General features: G+C 33.5%; 1 protein-coding gene across 2 annotated transcripts in view; it reads left to right on the top strand.

Moving 5' to 3' along the window:
• Positions 1-19,848, top strand: part of Pcdh11x (protocadherin 11 X-linked) — a 195,221-nt gene that overhangs the window by 97,660 nt on the left and 77,713 nt on the right. For both annotated transcript variants that reach the window (XM_003471041.5, XM_023565585.2), the window contains exons 2-4: positions 8,226-8,268; positions 8,806-9,004; positions 11,303-11,394. The gene's annotated coding sequence lies outside the window, so the exon portion shown is untranslated. The remainder of the gene's footprint in view (positions 1-8,225; positions 8,269-8,805; positions 9,005-11,302; positions 11,395-19,848) is intronic.

Here is a 19,848-nt window from a genome sequence, read left to right as displayed (position 1 = left end):
ATCTTGTTTTGAAGTCTCATCTAGATTTTGTTCTTCTGTCTCCATTGGTCTAACTAGGTTGTATCTTATTGGATTTTATTATGTACGATAGTATAAGCAAAAACCTTTTAAAGACAAGGAGATTATACAGAAACCATTGTTCATTTTCTGTTAGTTGATTCTAAATACTCTGTAATGCTGTCATTCTCCTAAATGGTTTTACATTGTTTTGATATACTTAATGCTACAGTATACGAAGTTGTACTCAAGGATTTCAAGGAAAGAGACAATATGGTGACTACTTTTGGGTCGGGATTATCTGGTGGTGAAACACTATTCTGCTTAAATGGTTATGCTTTGATCTGCGCTGTTTCACTGTTATGCCCTCTTTTATCTCAATCTCCACTCCATTATTTACTTTTTTATTTTTATCCATTTAATTAAAGGGAAAAAAAGCAGGATATATTATAGTAACCCACTTTGACTTAAGGTTTCTTATCATGAATGAATTTTGGACCTTATCAAAAGCTTTTCTGCATTTATAGAAATGATCATGAGATTCTTACTTTTGGATTTGTTGATATGTTGAACCATCCCTGAGTATCTGGGATGAATCCCACTTGGTCATGATGCATAATCTTCTTGATGATTTGATGCATCCAGTTTGCCAATATTTTATTGAGGATTTTTGCATATGTTTTGATTAGGGAGATTGGCCTGTAGTGCTCTTTTTTAGTTAGGTCTTTCTAAGGTTTTGGTACTGAAGTAATATTTACTTCCAGGAATGATTTAGGAAGTATTGCTTCCCTTTCCATTTTATTGAAGAGTTTGAGGAATATGGGCATGAAATCTTCCTTGTTTTTCTTGTAGAATTCCACAGTGAATTCTTCTGGGCCTGCGCTCTTCTTTGTAGGTAAGGATTTAATTACATTTTCAATTTCTTTAATAGAAATTGGGTTATTCAGCAGTTTTACATCTACTTGACCTAGCTTTGTTATGACATATGGTCTATGAATCTGTATATTTGTTCTGTGTTATCAAACCTATGAGAGTAAGGGTTATTCAAATAGGTGTTGATGATCTTCTGTATTTTTATGGAGTATGTAGTGATTTTACCTTACTTCATGAATTTGACCATTTTCTTACCTTTTTTAAAAAGGTCTAGGGGCTTATCAATTTTATTTATTGTTTCAAATAAGCAACTCTTTGATTCTTTGGATTGTTTCCTTAGTCTCTATTGCATTAATTTCTGCTCAGATTTTTGTGCTTTCCTCCCTTGTTTTGGCTTTGGGCTTGATTTACTCTTGTTTTTCTAGGTGTTTGAGGTGTAGCATCAGGTTATTTATTTGTATTCATTCTGTTTTCCTAATATAGGAACTCATTGCAATAAATTTTCCCTTGAGGACCGCTTTCTTTGAATCCCAGATTATGGTAAATTGTATTTTTATTTTTGTTTGCTTGTAAGTATTGTTTAATTTCATCTTTAATTTCCCTTGTGACCCACTGATTGCTCGAGTGTGTTTTTCAGTTTCCATGTGTTAGTGGGGTTTTTACCGTTTCTTTTATCATTAATTTCTAGTTTCATGGCACTATGAACAGATAACATGCACAGGATAATTTAAACTATTTTGAATTCATTTAAATATGTTCTGTGGGATACTTTATGGTCTATTATAGAGAATGTCCCATGTACTTCTGAGAAGAATGTGTATTCTGATGTTGTTGGATGGAACACTCTGTATATGTCTATCAAGTCCGTTTGTTCTCAGGTATGATTCAGTTCTGTTATTTCTTTGCTGATTTTCTGTCTGGTTGATCTATCCCATGATGTCAATGGTGTTTTGAGGTCTGCTGTTATAATTGTGTTACTGATAATTTGATTTTTCATTTCTGTTATTACTTGCTTTATTTAACTGGGCGCTCTGGAATTTGGTGCATATGTATTTTATATTGTTATCTGTTCCTCTTGAAGTTTTCCCCTAACTAGTATGTAATGACCTTTATCTCCTGTGGTCATTCTTGGTTTGAAGGTCACACTGTCTGCAAACAGGATAGCTACCCTCAGTTTTTTGGTGGGTTCCAGTTGCATGAAATATTGTTTTCCATCCTTTGACTTTCAGTCTGTGAGTATCCTTTTCGGTTAGATGGGTTCCATGTACACAGGATATGGTTGTATGTTGTGTCTTTATCATTCTGCCCATCTGCTTCTTTTAACTGAAAAATTGAGATGATTTACATTAATTGCTATAACTGCTATATATTGGTTTATTGTTGATGTGTCATCTTTCTGCTATTGCATCTTTATCTTCCCATTCTGTTTAACTGTCTACTTTGCTTAGTGGTTTTTTCCTAAGTGTATCTAAACTCTTTCAGTATTCTTTGCAGGGTTGGCATGGTGATCTGCAGTTCTTCAGCTGTTCTTTGTCATGGAAGTATCTAATTTCTCCATCCATTTTGAAGGTCAGTTTTGCAGGGTACATCATTCTAGTTTGGAAGTCATTTTCCTTTAGGATCTGAAATACTTCACTCCATGCATTTCTTGACTTTGTTGTTTGTGCTGAGAAGTCTGCTATGATTCTGATAGGGTTTCCTTTGTAGGTGATCTGTCTTTTTTCTCTGAAAGCTTTCAGTGTTCTATTCTTATGTTGGATTTCTGGGATGGTGAATATTATATGTCTGGGTGTAGTTTTATTTTGTTTATGGCTATTTAGAGTTCTGTATGCTTCACTGATCACGATATCAATTTCCATTCTCATGTTTGGGAAATTTTTATCTATTACTCCTCTATATATCCTCTTGATATCCTCTGTGTTGTCCCCTTCTTTTTCATTTATACCTATCAGTCTTATGCTGCTTTACTTTGCATCATCTTGCAGCTGTTGAATTGTTATTGCCTGATTCCTTGTTATTCATAAAAGATCTTTCCTGTTTACTGGCTGCAAGCTTGTCTTTTAGGTCTCAAATTCTATCTTCACTTTAATTGAGGTGGTTTTGAAAACTTTCAATGGAATTTTTGATTTCCTGTATATCTCTCTGCATCTGCTTCATGTATTCTGTTTTTTATATTGTTCATCCAGGTATTCTATATTTTTGTTTTTTTCCTCTAATTTTTTACCTGTGTATTCTTTAGATGTGTTCAGCCTCTCTTTCATTTCTTTTGTCATTTCTTCTTTTACCTGGAAGATTATTTCTATTTTTAATTCCTTTAAAGCTTCCCAGAGTTGGTTCATTATTTCAGTTGCTATTATTTCAGGTATTTCAGTTGTATGGCATATATTTTCTTCTATGTACATAGTTCCTACCTGCAATGGTCTGGATTTTTGAGATTGTATTTTGGCATTTTGTTTTGACATTTGTGTATATTTCTCTGTTGTTTCAAGTCTTTCCCTGGGCATGTTGCAAATTGTCTTCTATGCCCTCAGCTACTGAGACATAGGCTGCCCAGTTCCCTGGATTGAGTTAGGGTCACTCAGGATGGGGCAGACAGACCCAACACCTGTGGAGCTGGTCGGATGTGGTAGGAAGCTGGCAAGTTTCTTGGCCATTGAGAACAATGATGTTAAACTCCAGGGCTTGAGATGGTGCAGGGACACTAACCTCTTGCCACCCAGTTTCCAGAATTGAGTGAAATCTTAATTTTTCTAAACTGTTTTGCAAGTGTTATATGAAAGTTGATTATTTGCAAATTTTGAAATCGTGCTACAGTAAACAGCACTAACTGATGTGAAATGTTAGAATTAATCAACAAAATTAGAGAAAATGTATAGATGAAATCTACTTCTCAGGGTCATTTAGCCTTAAATGTTAAATTAGATACATATAAAATTGAGTGTAATAAATGAACACTGTAGATAAAATTTAATAAAATTCATTTTCTATGACATCATTTCTTTAGTAATTTTTTCATTTATGTTTGTCAAGTTTGAGAATACGTAGGATATCATTGTACCAAATATACCAGAGAATGTACCTGCCCCACTCTGCTTTTGATATCAGTGCCTTTTGAATGACTGAGTTCATAAGTTACTCCATTTTATATTTCTCTCAATTTAATTACTCTCATTGTAATTTCAAAATTTCCTTCCTGCCAACCATCAGAATTGCAGTATTGTTTATGAAGACTGTAAAATATGTTGTGCTTGATCATTAGCACATGAATATATAATTGACTGCACAGTATGTCAAAGATATTCAATAGTGCATTTATGTTAGACATTAAACTGATTATGATGATTAGCCAAGTGGAGCTAGGATAATGAGCAGTATGAAGTTATGTTTTATTTTGATACAATACTTATATTTGTGGTAGTTTCATAGATTTTTTTTTTGTCTTTTCCTTTTTATCGGTACCAGGGATCGAACTCATGACTGCCTGCTTACAAGGCAGGCACTTATGCTGCTGAGCTAAATCCCCAGCCCCAGTTTCATAGGTTTTATTGCAGCACATTTAACAGTGATTCACATAAAATTAAACAGCACAAATGATATCATCAATATAATTAAGTAAAATGTAAAAAGAACTTCAATGAAATTAAACCATCATGTTCTTACCTCAAACCCTTTGAATAGCTGGATGATGTAGCACATATCTGTAGACTCAGCTATCTGGATAGGAAGAACTGAGGAAGGAGTTTTTTTTTTTTTTAAATTTTATTTAAAAGGTAAAACAGAAAAAACAAAATAAAACAAAGTGGTGTAAGGGTACAAGTAATACAGAACTACAACAACAACAATAACAACAACAACAACAAAAAAAAAAGCAGTAAGAAATCACCAGTTAATAGATTACACATTATCGTCTTAGAGATAGTTGCTCAAGTCACAGTATCAAAGTATACAAAGTGAACATTCAAACAGAAAGACTGCAAACAGTTGTGTTCAATGATCCAACCAAAAACATTAATATGGTCAGCTATTTAACACCCCTAAACACGGAAGGAGGTTTTCTTGAGCCCAGATGTTCCATGTTAGCCTAAGCAACATATGGAGATTATAATTTTTGTGGCCTGAACTTTATTAATTTGCATATACAAGAGACCTATCTCCCTCACCTACTTACTTTTTAAAATTATCCTTACCATGGATTATAAAAAAGCTTACATTTTTAGTTTTTAAAAAATTGGAAACCCTTATTGTACTTCAGCCACAATTGTGTCTAAGTTTATCTGTTTCTTACTTAACTACTATTTATTACCAAAATTGGGTATCACTGAAGTTGCAGCAGCACAACTGGAATTGGTAGAATTTTTAAATTATTTGTGTCTGCTTTCAATCTTCTTAACCTATAAATTTCCAAAATAACTTGAATCTACAGTAGTAATTACTTGAAAGGGAAGGAAAGGAGCAAGAATTCCAATATAATCTTATTTGATCATAAGACAGAGAAAACACAGAGTCAAGAGGATGTATGTTCTAGTCATACTTTCTCTGAATATCTGAGTCTAATTTATTATGTTTCTGTAAAACTAAGTGGTGCCTGTTTAGTAACTACATGTCTTAATAACTTTTCATTGCTGGAATGCAATAGAAGACATCCACAATTCATAGAAGAAAAGATTAATTTTAAGGCTTACATTTTGAAGAGGTTTCAATCTATATTCTACTGGCTCCAAGGAAGGGAGGCACAGCAGAGGAGTAAGAGCTCATGGCATGGCATGCAGGAAACAGAGAGCAATCAAGAAAATGGGAAGGATTTATACCTCTAGGTCATGCCCCTACTGACACTTCTTCTCCCTGTTACCCAACATACACCCATCAGTGGATTAACTCAGTATTACACACCCATGATCCAGTATCACATACCCATGATCAGGTCGCCTTCTCTAAGCCCCACCTACAAACACATGAGGCTTTGGGGTGATGTCTAGTATAAGTTATAAAATTAGGGATTAGATACATGTTTTATTTTGGCAACATGTGTGTTAACTTATGCTTTAGAAATTACTGTATTTTATCCTTGGTTATAATATTTCTGTAATTTTAAGGAATTAAATGTGTTTCATTTAATGATGGCAATAAAGACAGAGTAGAACAGATTTAAGATACATTGAAAGGAGACTCTGAAATTAGGTCACTGTCTTAATTCTGGTTCCTTATTTATTTAGATACTTCAACAATCATGCAATTCTTGTGTAATATCTAAAGATAATAATACAGTATAGTTACAATCCCAGTTATCACTATCTCATGTTTATTTATGTTTATGATATTGTGATATTTAAAAAATCACACAGAGGATGTAATTTTGTAAAAATTTCCTAGATTTACACTTTATAGGACATACACACATATGTGTATATAATATATGTAGGAGATACACACACACACACACACACACACATATATATATATATATATATATATATACACATATATACTTTATGTATTATTTACACATGTGGGAGTATTAAGTGTCAACAAAGCATTTTTATTCTCAGGATAATAACACTGTAAAACCAGTAATTCACCAGACATAATCGTATGCAAAATTTTCTAATGATTAGTCTTAGTGCTATTCATTGAATAGTGATGCTAAAAGTACAATACTAAAGGCAAGTCTTGGTGTTATTCATGAGGATAAAAAATGTCTTTATCATTTGTATTTGTCACTGTAATACCTAAAATATTTTATAAATAATACCAACTAATTGATCAACATAAAAGAGTTATTAGACCTATACTATATATTTTTGAAAGTCTGTGATCATAAATTATAAAATGAATAGTTTAAATTTTAACTTATATCTTGGTTCTATTCATAATGTAAATTAATTTTTCAGTGCCTTTATATATTCTATTACTGATTACAAACAGGAAGATATTTTTCATGTTGTTCCACTCAACACTTTAATAAATATAATTTTGAAAATGTAAATACATGACTATGAAGAGACAAAAGGTAACATATCACCTTGTTTGGCATAATCACAATATGTATAGCAATTTATTTTGCATCAGAAATCCTGTTTCAGCACAATTATAAGAACTTTATCAATGTTGTTAATCACCAGTTAATAACAAGACTTTTCTTAATTAGATAGCTACATGCATTAATACTTTTTGATAATGGAAATTTAAGAAATCATTTGTTCATCAATGTTTTAAAATTACTGAATATCTTGATACCTATGCTAACCATAAATAATAATAAAAATATCTGAAAGAATTTAGTGCAATGTGAGAAAATTTCAATTTCTGTGTACATAACACATTATCTACCAGTAACTATCAGAGACATATCGGGAAATTTTATGATACTAGGGATTAAAACATATTTAAAGACATATTGAGACTAATTAAGCAATCAACATGAGAATCAGAATGGCAAATAATGAACAGAAATGGAAGAAAACATTTGCAGATTATAAGAAAAATCTTTATTGAATTTTTAACTATAGTTGGGGAAATGGAATGAAAAGGACAACTTCAGTGAGTGAAAAATAATAAGCAAGTGGGAAAACCTCAAAATTTTAGAATGTTTTTCACTCATCACTGAAAAAAAATGTTTCAAACTGTTTAGTTCTATCTTTTTAAACATTATTTATCATTAATTAAAAAGCAATAATTGTGTTCATTTATGGGATACAACAGGATATCTTATCTTGGTTTACATTATAGGATTCAATCAAGAAATTAATATACCTGTTATATTACCAATTTATTTATGTAGGACTTTTAGAAACCTATTCTTTTAGCAATTTTGAAATATACACACCTACATCTTTCTTATTTATAAGTTTAGTAAAATTTTTTGCAGTTTGGAAGCTCATTTCAATTCTCATTTCATTACAAATTCTCATTTGTAGTTGCAAAATGTCAATTTTCCATGGGTTGTGGCTTGCCATTCATAAACAAATTCTCAAAATTGTGATATATTCTAGTCCAATATCTCCATTGATTACTTGGATGTTTTCTACTAAATGTATAAATATAAATCCAAAGAGAGATCCAAAATATCTGACTAAAGGCATTGTTTCAGAGGTACTCAGAGAGTACTTACTGAAGGCACAGATACCCTATAGGGGGGAGAGTCATACACCTTGAATTGGACAATTCTTAAGGATTTTTGAATCTCTGTTCATTAGGGAGATTGGTCTATAATTATCTTTTTGGTTGGGTCATTCTCTGGATTTGGTATTAGGGTAATACTTGCTTCCAGGAATAAGTTATGAAGAACATCTTTCTTTTCTATTCCATTGAAGAGTTTGAAGAATGTTGAAACTAACTCTTTCAAAAATTTCTTGTAGAATTCAGCAGTGAATTCATCAGGACCTGGGCTTTTCTTTATTGGTAAGGTTCTAATTATATTTTCAGTGTCATTAACTGAAATTGGGTAATTCAGCTATTTTATGTCTTCTTGATCCAGCTTTGATAATTCCTATGCTTCTAGAAATCTGTCCATTTCTCCTGTGTTATCAAACTATGAGAGTAAGGGTTTTTGAGATGGTATTGATGATCTTCTGTATTTCTACAGGGTCTCTAGTAATTTCACCTTTTTACATTCATCTTGCATGTAATTGAGTTTTTTTCTTTCCTTTTTTAGATAAAATTGGCTATGACTGTATCAATTTTATTTATTTTTTCAGAGAATCAACTCTTTGATTCATTATTTTTTATCATTTTCTTAATCTCAATTTCGTTAACTTGTGCTCTGATCTTTATAATTTCCTTCCTATTTCGGCTTTGGACTTGACTTGTTCTTTTTCTAGAAGCTTGAGGTGCAGCATTAGGTGTTTTATTTGTGTTTGCTTTATTTTCATGATATGGGAATTCAGCATTATATATTTGCCTCTGAGGACTGCTTTCATTTTGCTTTCCCCCTTCTAGGCATTTTCCAAGGAGAATTAAAACATCATTACCAAAGTGATATATATGCCCCCATGTTTATAGCAACACATTGTGTAATAGTCAAATATTGGAAACAACCCAAGTGCACGTCAATTGAGGAACGGATAAAAAGATGTGGCATTTTAAAAAATGGAGTAGTACTCAGCTATAAAGGAGGATCACATAGGGGCTTTTGTAGGTAAGTGGATGTGACTTAAGATCACAATAGTAAGTGAAATAAATCAAACTCACATGTGTAAATACTGGAGTCTTAGTGTAAGAAACTTAAAGAGCAACTATGATCCAAAATCTAAAATAAATATTGTGTAAGCATAAGAAACTGCTCAAAGAGGAAAAGTAACTGGGATAGGGGAAAGAGGAAATAAGGATACAAAATGAAGAAAGTTATAAATTTGTATAAAAATACATAAAATGGCTAAGATGATCTACTACTGATGTTACTAGTTCTGGGAAAAAAGAACTTAATTCTCATATGATTAGGTCAATTTTTCATGTCTATATCTGGTAACCAAGGCAACTCTTTTGAAGGTAGCCTTATACAATATCACAATCATTGTCAAATCCTTATCATTTTGTTTCAAACAACTATACTGTTATTAGTTTTGGTTTAATGTTGTTGTTTGTTCATCTCTTCTGCTTTTTGTTGTTCATTCCTATGTCTTTTTCTCTTAAATTTATAAAAAAAAGAAAATTAATTGGAAAAACAAGACATATGTAGATCATAACTTTGAATTGGATCACAGGAAGGGTAAAAAGAAACCACCATATTGCTTTGGCCCCACCCTTCTGGAAACAGCCATTATAGGAAGTTCAAAATAACTTATGGGAGGGAATGAATAATTCATGAGTCTTTGGGGCTTGGACAGCTAGGTAGAACGCATCACATACCCTTTATCCTTATCATCTCTCCTGCAAACATGAGATTTTTGCAGCTATGTGATATCTTTACTGATATTCAACAAGGACATGAACATTCCCAGCACACTTACAGAGAGAGAGAATAAATGGGTGAACAGGGTCTGTGGATCTGCCTTCAGAGCCCTGCTTCACAGTAAATCTCAATTACCTCAGTTACATGCCAGCACACCTTCCTCTTTAGACCATGTGTGGGTATGTAAACATGCTTTCTGAAATCCCAAGGACCCACAGTGGAGCACAAGTTATGTACACCTGCAACTCCACTGTCCTGAAATGAATCCTCTCAAAATTCCACAACCATGCCTGTGTGTTGGGAGGAGAGTTCCTAAACCATATTCACTGATAGCATCAGATTCTGATTGAGGGTTAATGGAGAGTATTCATAAGGCTGTTTTTTGGGCTTTTGAGTGAAGGGAACAGTAGTGAAAGTGGTTCATTTGCTTGCAATCAGACTTCAATCAAAGCCAGATGGGTACAGGCTTTTATGAAAAGTGGGCATATGTAAACTGCATGTACATTCTCTAATTGGAGTATTTTATCTGAGTTACCACTGGATGGATACGTGTGTGTGTGTGTGTGTGTGTGTGTGTGTGTGTGTGCGTGCATGTGTGTGTGTGTGTGTATTGCTTTGAATTAGTTGGCATTCATGTTATGCTTCTTTCATTTCCTTATCTAGTGATTCACTTCTGCTACAATAACATTTTCATAGTTTTGCTTGTTGTATTCACTTACTTTATTCTTTTCTTAAAATGTTTACTTCAACATATTCTGCCCTCTCTGTCATTCCTGTCTTCACATGTACTAAGACTCTGTCCTCTCTGTTTTATTTCTTTGCTATTTTTTATCTTACTTAGACACTTGTCTTCCCTTGCTTCTTTTATACTTTATAGATTCAACAATTTGTCAACAGGTTCTGACAATCGCACAGGTTTTCTCATTCCCAAAATACACCTCCTGCTATATCTTGTCTTGGCCTCCCACAATAGCTTCTTAAAACTCTCAGTAGTAACCTTCAATCTGACTAAAAGTCTTTGAGCAGAAAATGATCCCATATCTATTTTGTCACCTATCATTATTCCTCCTAACATTCTTTCTTCCAAGTGAGTTACATTCCTTTTATACTCATCCCTAAATCTCTTCTTTTCATTTTTCCTTCTACATTTCAGAATAAAGTTTAATATAGCCTGCAGAGTATCAATAAATGTTGAAAATGTAAATATAAGATTGCTAACTTATAAGCTATATGTGATTGCATATATTGATGTTGTTTTAAACAGAAATAATGATCTCCCCAAAATATAGTGGCAAAGTCCAAATCACTTATATAGCTGCAGAAGTAAATACTGTCTCAACAAATAAAGCTGAAAACATATCACAAGAAAGCAGTATCTTACTATAATGATCTTTAGATAGATCACAGTCTCCACCATCATAATTGACCTCAGTCCTCATCATCAAAAAAAGAGTGAAAAAGAAAACAATAAATATCTCTACCTACTCAGAAACATGGAAAAACAAAGCAACAAATGACCCTCAATTTATCCCAACTTTTTCACAGATGATAAAGAGAACTCCATTGGAGAAGAAAGAAAATTGAAGTTAATAAAGGGTTTTCAACTGATTAAACAAGAATTAAAGAAACTTGATAAGGTAAAGGGGAACATGAGCAAATGTTCATGAAATAAATTAAACAAAATGATTAATGTGGGCTTGGGCATAGAGTGGAAAATCTCACTAAAATATTTCAAAACATGAGTGAACAATTTACCAAAATTATAGAATCCATTAAAAGGTATCAGGCAGAAATACAAGACTTAAAAATTCTGTAAGATTCATACAATTCCAAAATGACTAACATGAAGATAAGTTTTCTGAAATTGAGGACAGAATGATAAATTACACTGAATTGCTCAAAGAAGTCTACTAAAGGATAAGAAAACAAGAAAAATTCATTCAACTGCTAATGGATGATACTAAGAAGATCAACTTAAGGATAAATGGAGTTGGAGAGAAACTAGAAGAAGGAATATATATATATATATATATATATATATATATATTTGTTGGCATAAATGATCACAGAAAACTTCCCAGATTATTGAAAAGATTACAACATACAAGTAAATGAGGTGCACAGAAAATCAGCCAACTACAATGAAAAAGAAAGCTACACATGATACATTGAAATTAAGAAGACAAAGGTCCAAGAATAAAGCATCTTAAAAACTTTCAAAGAAAAACAAAAGATCACATAGAAAGGCAATTAAAAAAACTTACACAGACTGTTCAACACAGAATTTAAAGGTCAGAGAGCTCAGAATAAAGTACTTATTTTATAAAATTATTATTTATTGATATACATCACAGATAAACATAATGCATGCAGTCATCATGGGAAACTTGTGCCTGTACGTGGTATACCTTGATTCTGCTTTTGATCTTAATTCAATTCAATCACATCTTCCTTTTGTCAATTACAAATGCTTTGTTTCTGTTTTTGCTTCTTTTTTCATTTTTTCCCTCGCTATGCTGCTCTACTCTTTCTAGTTCTCCTTCCCGTTTGAATATTTTCTTACTGTTTCACAAAATGTAATCTACATTTTGGACCTATGTTCACTTTTGCTTCCTCTCACCAGGGAAACCATATAATATTTATACACACATGACTGATTTATTGCAGTTGAGTATGCTATGAAACTGCATTCATTTAAGCAGAAATGTCTCAAGTTTTTCTTTCTTTCAGGCTGAGTATTACACCACTGTATTAAAGAAAATCCACACCTTTTGTTATCCATTCATCATTTGATGCTTATTTGGGCTGTTTCCAAGATTATGCTATTACCAGATGTGGCTATATATATATATATATATATACCCCACAATATATATGATTTTAATGCTTTTATGAGGATAACAACAAGGAGTAAAGCTGAGCGTTGCTGACTTAAAGGTTTGGGTTGAGAAATGTGTTGCTATTGTGATGGACTTTCCTTTGTAGGTGATTTGTTACTTTTATCTAACAGATTTTATCAGGAACACAGCCAGGAGTCCTGATTGTCAGTCTCCAGCATGTGTCAAAAATAAAAATTAAAAATCAGAGACATGTATCACATTCCAACAATGACTGGGAAAACAATGTTTCTGGATCCTACCTATTCACTACAAAAGCACCACCATTTATAAGCTGTATACAGTGATAGGTGTGGCTAGCAAAGCATTATAATTCATACAAAGACTCCGACTCTAGAGGGCGTAGATAATTTTAAATTTAGAAGTAACTTGACCCAGAGTATAATCCTGTGATGATTTAAGAAGGAGTAGATGATCTTATGCTTTGAAGTATCTTGTCTATGAGTATAATTCCAAGATGATTTAAGAAGATATAAATTATCTTATGCTTAGAAGAATCAATGGGAACTCTCAGAAGGGTGACACCAATAATTCCAATTCTTCCTTTTATACCATAGGGAAATACACAAAACCAGTCACTGTGAATTTGTAGTCACCTACATATCCTCCTTTGTGTTTTTATACTTGAAGCAATTAAAACAGCCTATATGATATTCATCTTTTGTAAGTACTTTTCTACTGGGTGTTTAAGACCAAGATAAAGTGAGACCTGTATTAATAAAATTCAACTTCATTGGTTAAAGTTGGTTAAATGTCCTTAGGAATTACCTTAGAACCACACATAGCATGTCTTACTGCATCACTCATTGTCAACCATTTGGATAACTCATGGTCATTGCTTGGCCAAATTGCTTCTCATGAAAGCTTGTGAGACTGTTATCTTCTGGTGAAACTGCTTAGGAAAACTACTCTGATGATCACTCTCCTCTATGGCCCCATAATCTCCTTTATCAGAAGATCCGGGACTCTCCAAATATAGGATGTTGCAGCAGAGGTTCTCATGTCCTGAGTTCTCATTGACTTTAGAAGGCTAGGGCCAAAATAATGGCTTTCATCTTAGCCTGTCAGTCTCCCTAGGTTCTGGTCTCCAAATTTCAGTTATTGAACACCCAAAAGAAAAAAAATGATATTACTATGTAATAAGGCTGTAAACTAAACATTACTACTTATATGTATATCAGATAATATTTAGAACATAAACTAGAACCATTATTTTTCATCAGCCATCAACCATGGATGTCATAGCATTGAACTATCCATAGAATGTTAACAGTTTCATGTTTTACACAGAAAATCGGAAATCAAAACTATACCTATTATTGTATTATAACAATTATAACATTTTTGCAATAATCTGAATTTCCATTTTGACATAAAATACATTTTAGTCAATTATCACTTGTAATATGTAAGAAGTTTTATCTGATTTACTGACCTTTAGTGGAATGAGAATCTCATAAGATTTTTGTATTGGTATAAGTCTGTATACAAAACAAAATCCTATTAACATAAATAATCAAAGATTTAAAGTTTTAGAGACCTGTTCATTTTGAGAAATGAATACATTTAACACATGATTAGGTTGGAAATGATTAATTATCATAGTTACATGAAAACCTTTGTATCAATGCATCCTTAAGTAAGAATCTTATTGTCTAGAAAATTTAATCTTTTTTTTTTTTTTACCAGTACCAGAGACTCACGACTGTGAACTCACGACTGTGCACTTGCAAGGCAGGCACTTATGCCGCTGAGCTAAATCCCCAGTCCCAAAATTTAATCTTTTAACAATGACCAATATGAGCATATCGCAATAATATATTTTAAAGAAAATTTATTGGATTGCTTCCATAAGGCTAGAGAGATTACTGGAGCTCCCTATTAACGAACAAGATCTGGAGAAATTTCTCCAGCCAGCTGCTTCCTTATTCATCAAGTGGAATCCTGTCCAATAGTTCCCCTAAGCCTGAAAGGTCCCTCACAAAATTTAAAATAAATAAAAAAGGAAAAAGATTTTTTGAGCTCAATTATAATAGCTGTTTAGAGAATAGACAGACAAAACAAAGACACACAAAACAGCTTATAAAATCAGAGTACACACAAATATATTTGGCCAATTTGAATAATGATGACTCACAGTTTTCATATCTTTAAGTATAACTAGACTAATGAGCATATTTTTGTAAGTCTATTAACTGTGATCTCTTGTAATAAGAGTTAAAAGAAGTATAGTAATTTTATGTGGGCTCCAAGCTGATGGTCTGATTGAAATTTCCAGCTATACAGGTTACTCACTGTTGTTTTGACAGCAATATTTTTAGGATATTTGATGGCAATATTTTTAGTCATATTTGATGGCAAAAACAGTTGTTTCAATAGTCATATGTAACTGTTCCTGCTAATGAGATAGATTGTTAAAGGCAATTTTAAACATGTCTAGGTGGTGAACACTGCAGCATGTAGGAAAGCACGCATTGCAAAAAAAAAAAAAATTCAGCTTGTTAATTAGGTGAAAAATATGATGTCCCTGGGCAGTAGACAATATGCTTTGAGATTCATTGTTTGCATTCTTGGTATAGGCTTCAATGTTTTGCACAGGTGGTTTGAATTCTGATCAAAATATAGTTCTGATGTATGACAGGGAGTTCTCTTATATCTGGTAAGATAGGGATTCCTGATGCTTAGGTGCTAGGAGGTGTGAACCAGTGGATTGGTGTCACTATGTTTTTGAGAGTTATGCTTAAGATAACTCTGTCAAGCTGGCCAGTCCATGGGCAAATGCACTGGGACAGAATCTATGTTTTTCTATCTCCTGTGATAATATATGCAGATCCTCTTCCCCAATTTATAGTGATGCCATACCTTTCCAAACACCTGTTTGGAGGTCCCTCCAAACTACAGGGGCTAAAGATCTCTGAGAGTGGGTGATTCTTGTGCCTGATGTAACATGGCTGGTGGAAAATCTGAATTAGAAGCAGGATTCAGAAATTTTGCAACATGTGAACTAAAATTTAAACAAATTTGAAGAGAGTTCTGACCTTGTATTCCTCTTTCCTTTTGTTTAGCTTGTTGATAAATTTAAGATGAATGTTCTCAATTATTGCCTGACCTTGGGGATTATAAGGGAACTCTACAATATGCTTTATATTCTAGTTATCAAGAAAACTCTGAAAATGTCTGCTAATATAAGCAGGACCATTATCAGTTTTTATTTTCTGTGGCATTCCTAATGCAGCAGATGCTGACACACAACAAAATGCTCTTTGATATGTTCACTTCATTTACCTGAAAGACAGGTGGCATGGATGATATGTAAGAAGGTATCTATAGTGACATGAATATACTTAATTATGTTAAAAGAGGCTAAAAGGATAATATCCATTCATTATAAATGATGACTTCTAAGACCTCTAGGATTTTATCCCTGTTGAGGAACAGGCCTTGGAATGAGTAGGGGGAAGGACATGACATCACTCTCTGTCTAGCTTGAGTTGTAGTAATTTTAAATTCCTTTTCAGAGTTCTAGAATTTTGATGAAAAAACTCATGGGATTGCCTTGCTTTCTCAAAAATGGAAATTAGGCTGACAAGAGCATCCACCTTATGATTTTCCCATGATAATGGATCAGGAAGGTTAGAATGGACCATAATATGATCAATAAATAATGAGGCAGTTTTGTTAACTGTCTGTAGTTTTTAAAATAGTTGTTATAAAGTTGGCTCAATGATAGAATAAAGAGATGCAGCTTTAATCTTTTGGGTCAGATATACTGCATAAGAAGAGTTACTTAATATATTAAGAGACTGATCTGTGAATTACTCTAAAACACACAGAATAGCCTTGATTTCTGAGCAGTATGTTGAATCCCCCTTTGCAAAGTTAGTAGGAGCCTCTGTCAGTGGCTTAAAGTGAGTGACATTTGGGAGAATAACAGAAGTGCAATGGAAAAATTGCAAAAGAATTTAACTAGGGTAGCGATTATCTATTGTCTTTAAGAACTGAGTAAATGTTACCTGCCAGAATATGGCAGTTTGAAGCAATGTCTGTCTCTATTGAGCTTCTAGTGGTACTACAATGACAGCTGGATCAGGTCCAAGCAACCTACATACTCTATTTCTTCCCATAATCATTATTTTTGCTATTTGTTGTACATATAACTGGAGAGATTTTATTAGTTGATTTGGCAAGAATAGCCATTCCACAGGATAAATAATCATATTAAACCACTGTCTTAACATTCCTGTGGGAGAATGATGTGTCTGTAACACAAAAAGATAAAGATATTGAGATTGAGTAATATCAACTCCAAATAATTGCCTAGAATGCAGAGAGTTTTCAACTAATTTCAGTTCTTGTCTGGTTACTTTGGTGAGTTGCTGGGGGAGAATTTAAATATTTATCACCTTGGAGAATATTATATAAATTTTATAACTGACAGGTTGCTATGCCTAATTTGTGCCTAAGCCAATTAATGTCTCCTAACAATTTTTGGAAAACGCTTTTTAAAAGTTTGTAAATTATCTATCCTTATCTGAGTCTTTTATAGTTTGATTATCCTCTCAGTAGCAAGAGTACAAATAACTGTAAGGAGTTATCATTTGTACTTTGATAGGTACTAGTCAAAGGCAAAAGCAAATAAGTCTCTTGATTTCTTCAAATAAAATTAATAAGTTACATTTAGAAGACATAGGAAGTAAGATGTCATCCACCTACTGGATACTATAAGCTTGAGATAATTGAGTACTACATCTTTTCAAAGCTTGTGCTACAAATAATTGGCACAATGTGGCACTATTTACCATTCCTTGTGGTGTCCCAGCCTATTGACAATGTTTGGTTGGCTCATGAAAATTAATGTAAGGTACTGAAAATGCAAAACAGGGGCACCGGAGATTTAGCTCAGTGGCTTATGCACTTGCCTGATAAGCATGAGGTTTTGAGTTCAATCTCTGGTACAAAAACAAAACAAAACAAAAAAAAAAAAAAAAAAAAAACAGAAAAAAATGCAAAACAAATGTCAATCCTGAAGAGAGCATGGGATATTTAAAAAATAGTCTTTAAGATCAATAACAACATAGATCAGTGTCATGCAATTACAGTAACTCTGGGGAGACCAGGTCATAATACCCCCATTGGCAATATGCAAGCATTTACAGCTTTCAATTTTTGTGTTATTTCCAGTTCCCTGATCTTTTTGGAATTACAGCTATAGGAGCATTCCATGGGATAACATGAAGGTTTGAAGTGACCTAATAGTAGCTGCTCGTCTAATAATGTCAAAAAGATCTTTAACTTCTCATGTGTTGGCAGATATTGAGGAACCCATTTCAGATCTGTATTCTTCCATTGAATAGGCAGTGCAGAAATAGGCAGAGAAGTGCCAATGGCCCCCGTTATAAATCTGACTCATATTCAATTTCAGAATTACTTTGTTTTATTAAATACTCAACTAGAAGTGTACAATCCTGTAAATTCTTACTAAAATCTTTGTTTTTTTTTTTGCCTTCAATCTTAGTCTTCTTCTTGTTAAGTGGGTGAGACACTATAAAGTCTTCTGAGTGGGAGAGGTAACTAGATCAGTGCCTTACTTCTTCATAGAGTCTTTACCTAAAAATTGACAGGAGGTGGGTGCAATGAATGATGTAATAGTGCCTGTTTTCACATCTGGGCCAATATATGAAAATGATACAGCACTCTGCAATACAGATTAAAGGGAGCCTAAGCCTATCACAGCTGTGAAGACAGGTCTAGACAGCCAAGAAAATGGCAAAGATGAGTTACTGCCTATAGTGACAGCAACTCTTGTATCCATAAGTACAGTAAATATTTTCCATTTAATTTAATAGTGCAAGTAGGTATATGAGCAGTAATATCCTGAGAAAAATAAATTTCCCAGCTGAGATATTTATCAGACTTGTGTGAGGGGTAGAGAGCAAAAGATGAGTTGATAGTGGGAAAAGAGTAAAATCTGAGCAATCAAATCACCAGGTTCGATATATTTCTTGATGACAATTACTATTTATTATAGTAGAAGTTACAGTAAGTCCTTTAGTAATTGAGTTTGATTTTCCAATAACTAATCCCATGGTCCCTTTACCAGTGGCCCATAGATTCCATTGTGAATTAAAACTGGCCCCCCTCACAATAAATAAATGCAGGAAGTTGCTGGTAAATCTAATGTTGCACTTGGTGATTCTTTGCAGGATGGATTTAATGTCAGGATGGATTTAATGAGTTACTTGTACTTATTATGGCAGAGATGTTTGTTTGGTTTGTACCAGATGTAGCTGGTTCAACTGTGCATGTGATAGCAAGACACGGTTTGATCCTGTCCCTTGAGTTTATGCATAATCCTGGGGAAGGGCTAATTCTCCATTCCTCTGGAGCAGGGCTGTGCAATCCTTATGAAATCTAGACCTACAGTCTTTTGCCCAGTGAAAACCTTTCATGCAACATGAGTACAGATTTGGGTAAATTTGAGCCTAGTATAGTGATGGTATGTGTAGCTGAGGGAGGTGCAGCCTTTATAGGCTTGTGTCAGAGTTGGCGAGTGTGTTCTTGAATGTCACAATTAACACATTTGACCATATCGGCCTTATGGTCAAGAAGCTGGGATACAGTCTCTGCCATGAGTGCCAAAGTGTGAGTGGTAGATCCTATATTTTGGCATGCTTGCATGTAAGTAGATAAGTATGAAGCTTTGAGGCTAAAGCTCATTTACAGTCCTCATTGGCAATCTCTTCTGCAAATTGATGAAGTATTTTAGCTGCATTGTCATGACAAATCACTCCATAGCCTCTTACAATCTAGCTTCAAACTGGGTGTAAGTTTCAGTAGGATATTGGAGTATCTGAGAAAATGATTTTTTCGATGTACTGTCTTCTGGGACAGAAATCCATGCTTGGTGTAATAGTTCTTTGCACAGTGTGAAAAGAAGGGTGGGGTGCACATTTAAATATTTAAATCAGCGTATCTACTCATGCTGTATAATATTTTCTGAATAATAGCTTCTAAGTTTTTATATTTCCTATCTTGATTATTCTGAGCGTGTTCTGAAATGATTGTCTTTAAATGTGGTTGAAAATGTAGGAATAGTGTAGATGATAGCCAAGTATGAGCGAGATGGTTTACGTCAAACAGCACCATTTGGAAGCCTTGAATTAGATTGTCTAAGCCACCAAGAATATATGGAGC

Source organism: Cavia porcellus, unplaced genomic scaffold, assembly GCF_034190915.1.
Source record: "Cavia porcellus strain 051 isolate PalLab524CR breed Dunkin Hartley unplaced genomic scaffold, mCavPor4.1 scaffold_3, whole genome shotgun sequence".
NCBI lineage: Eukaryota > Metazoa > Chordata > Mammalia > Rodentia > Caviidae > Cavia > Cavia porcellus.
This window is presented reverse-complemented; position numbering and strand designations above follow the sequence as displayed.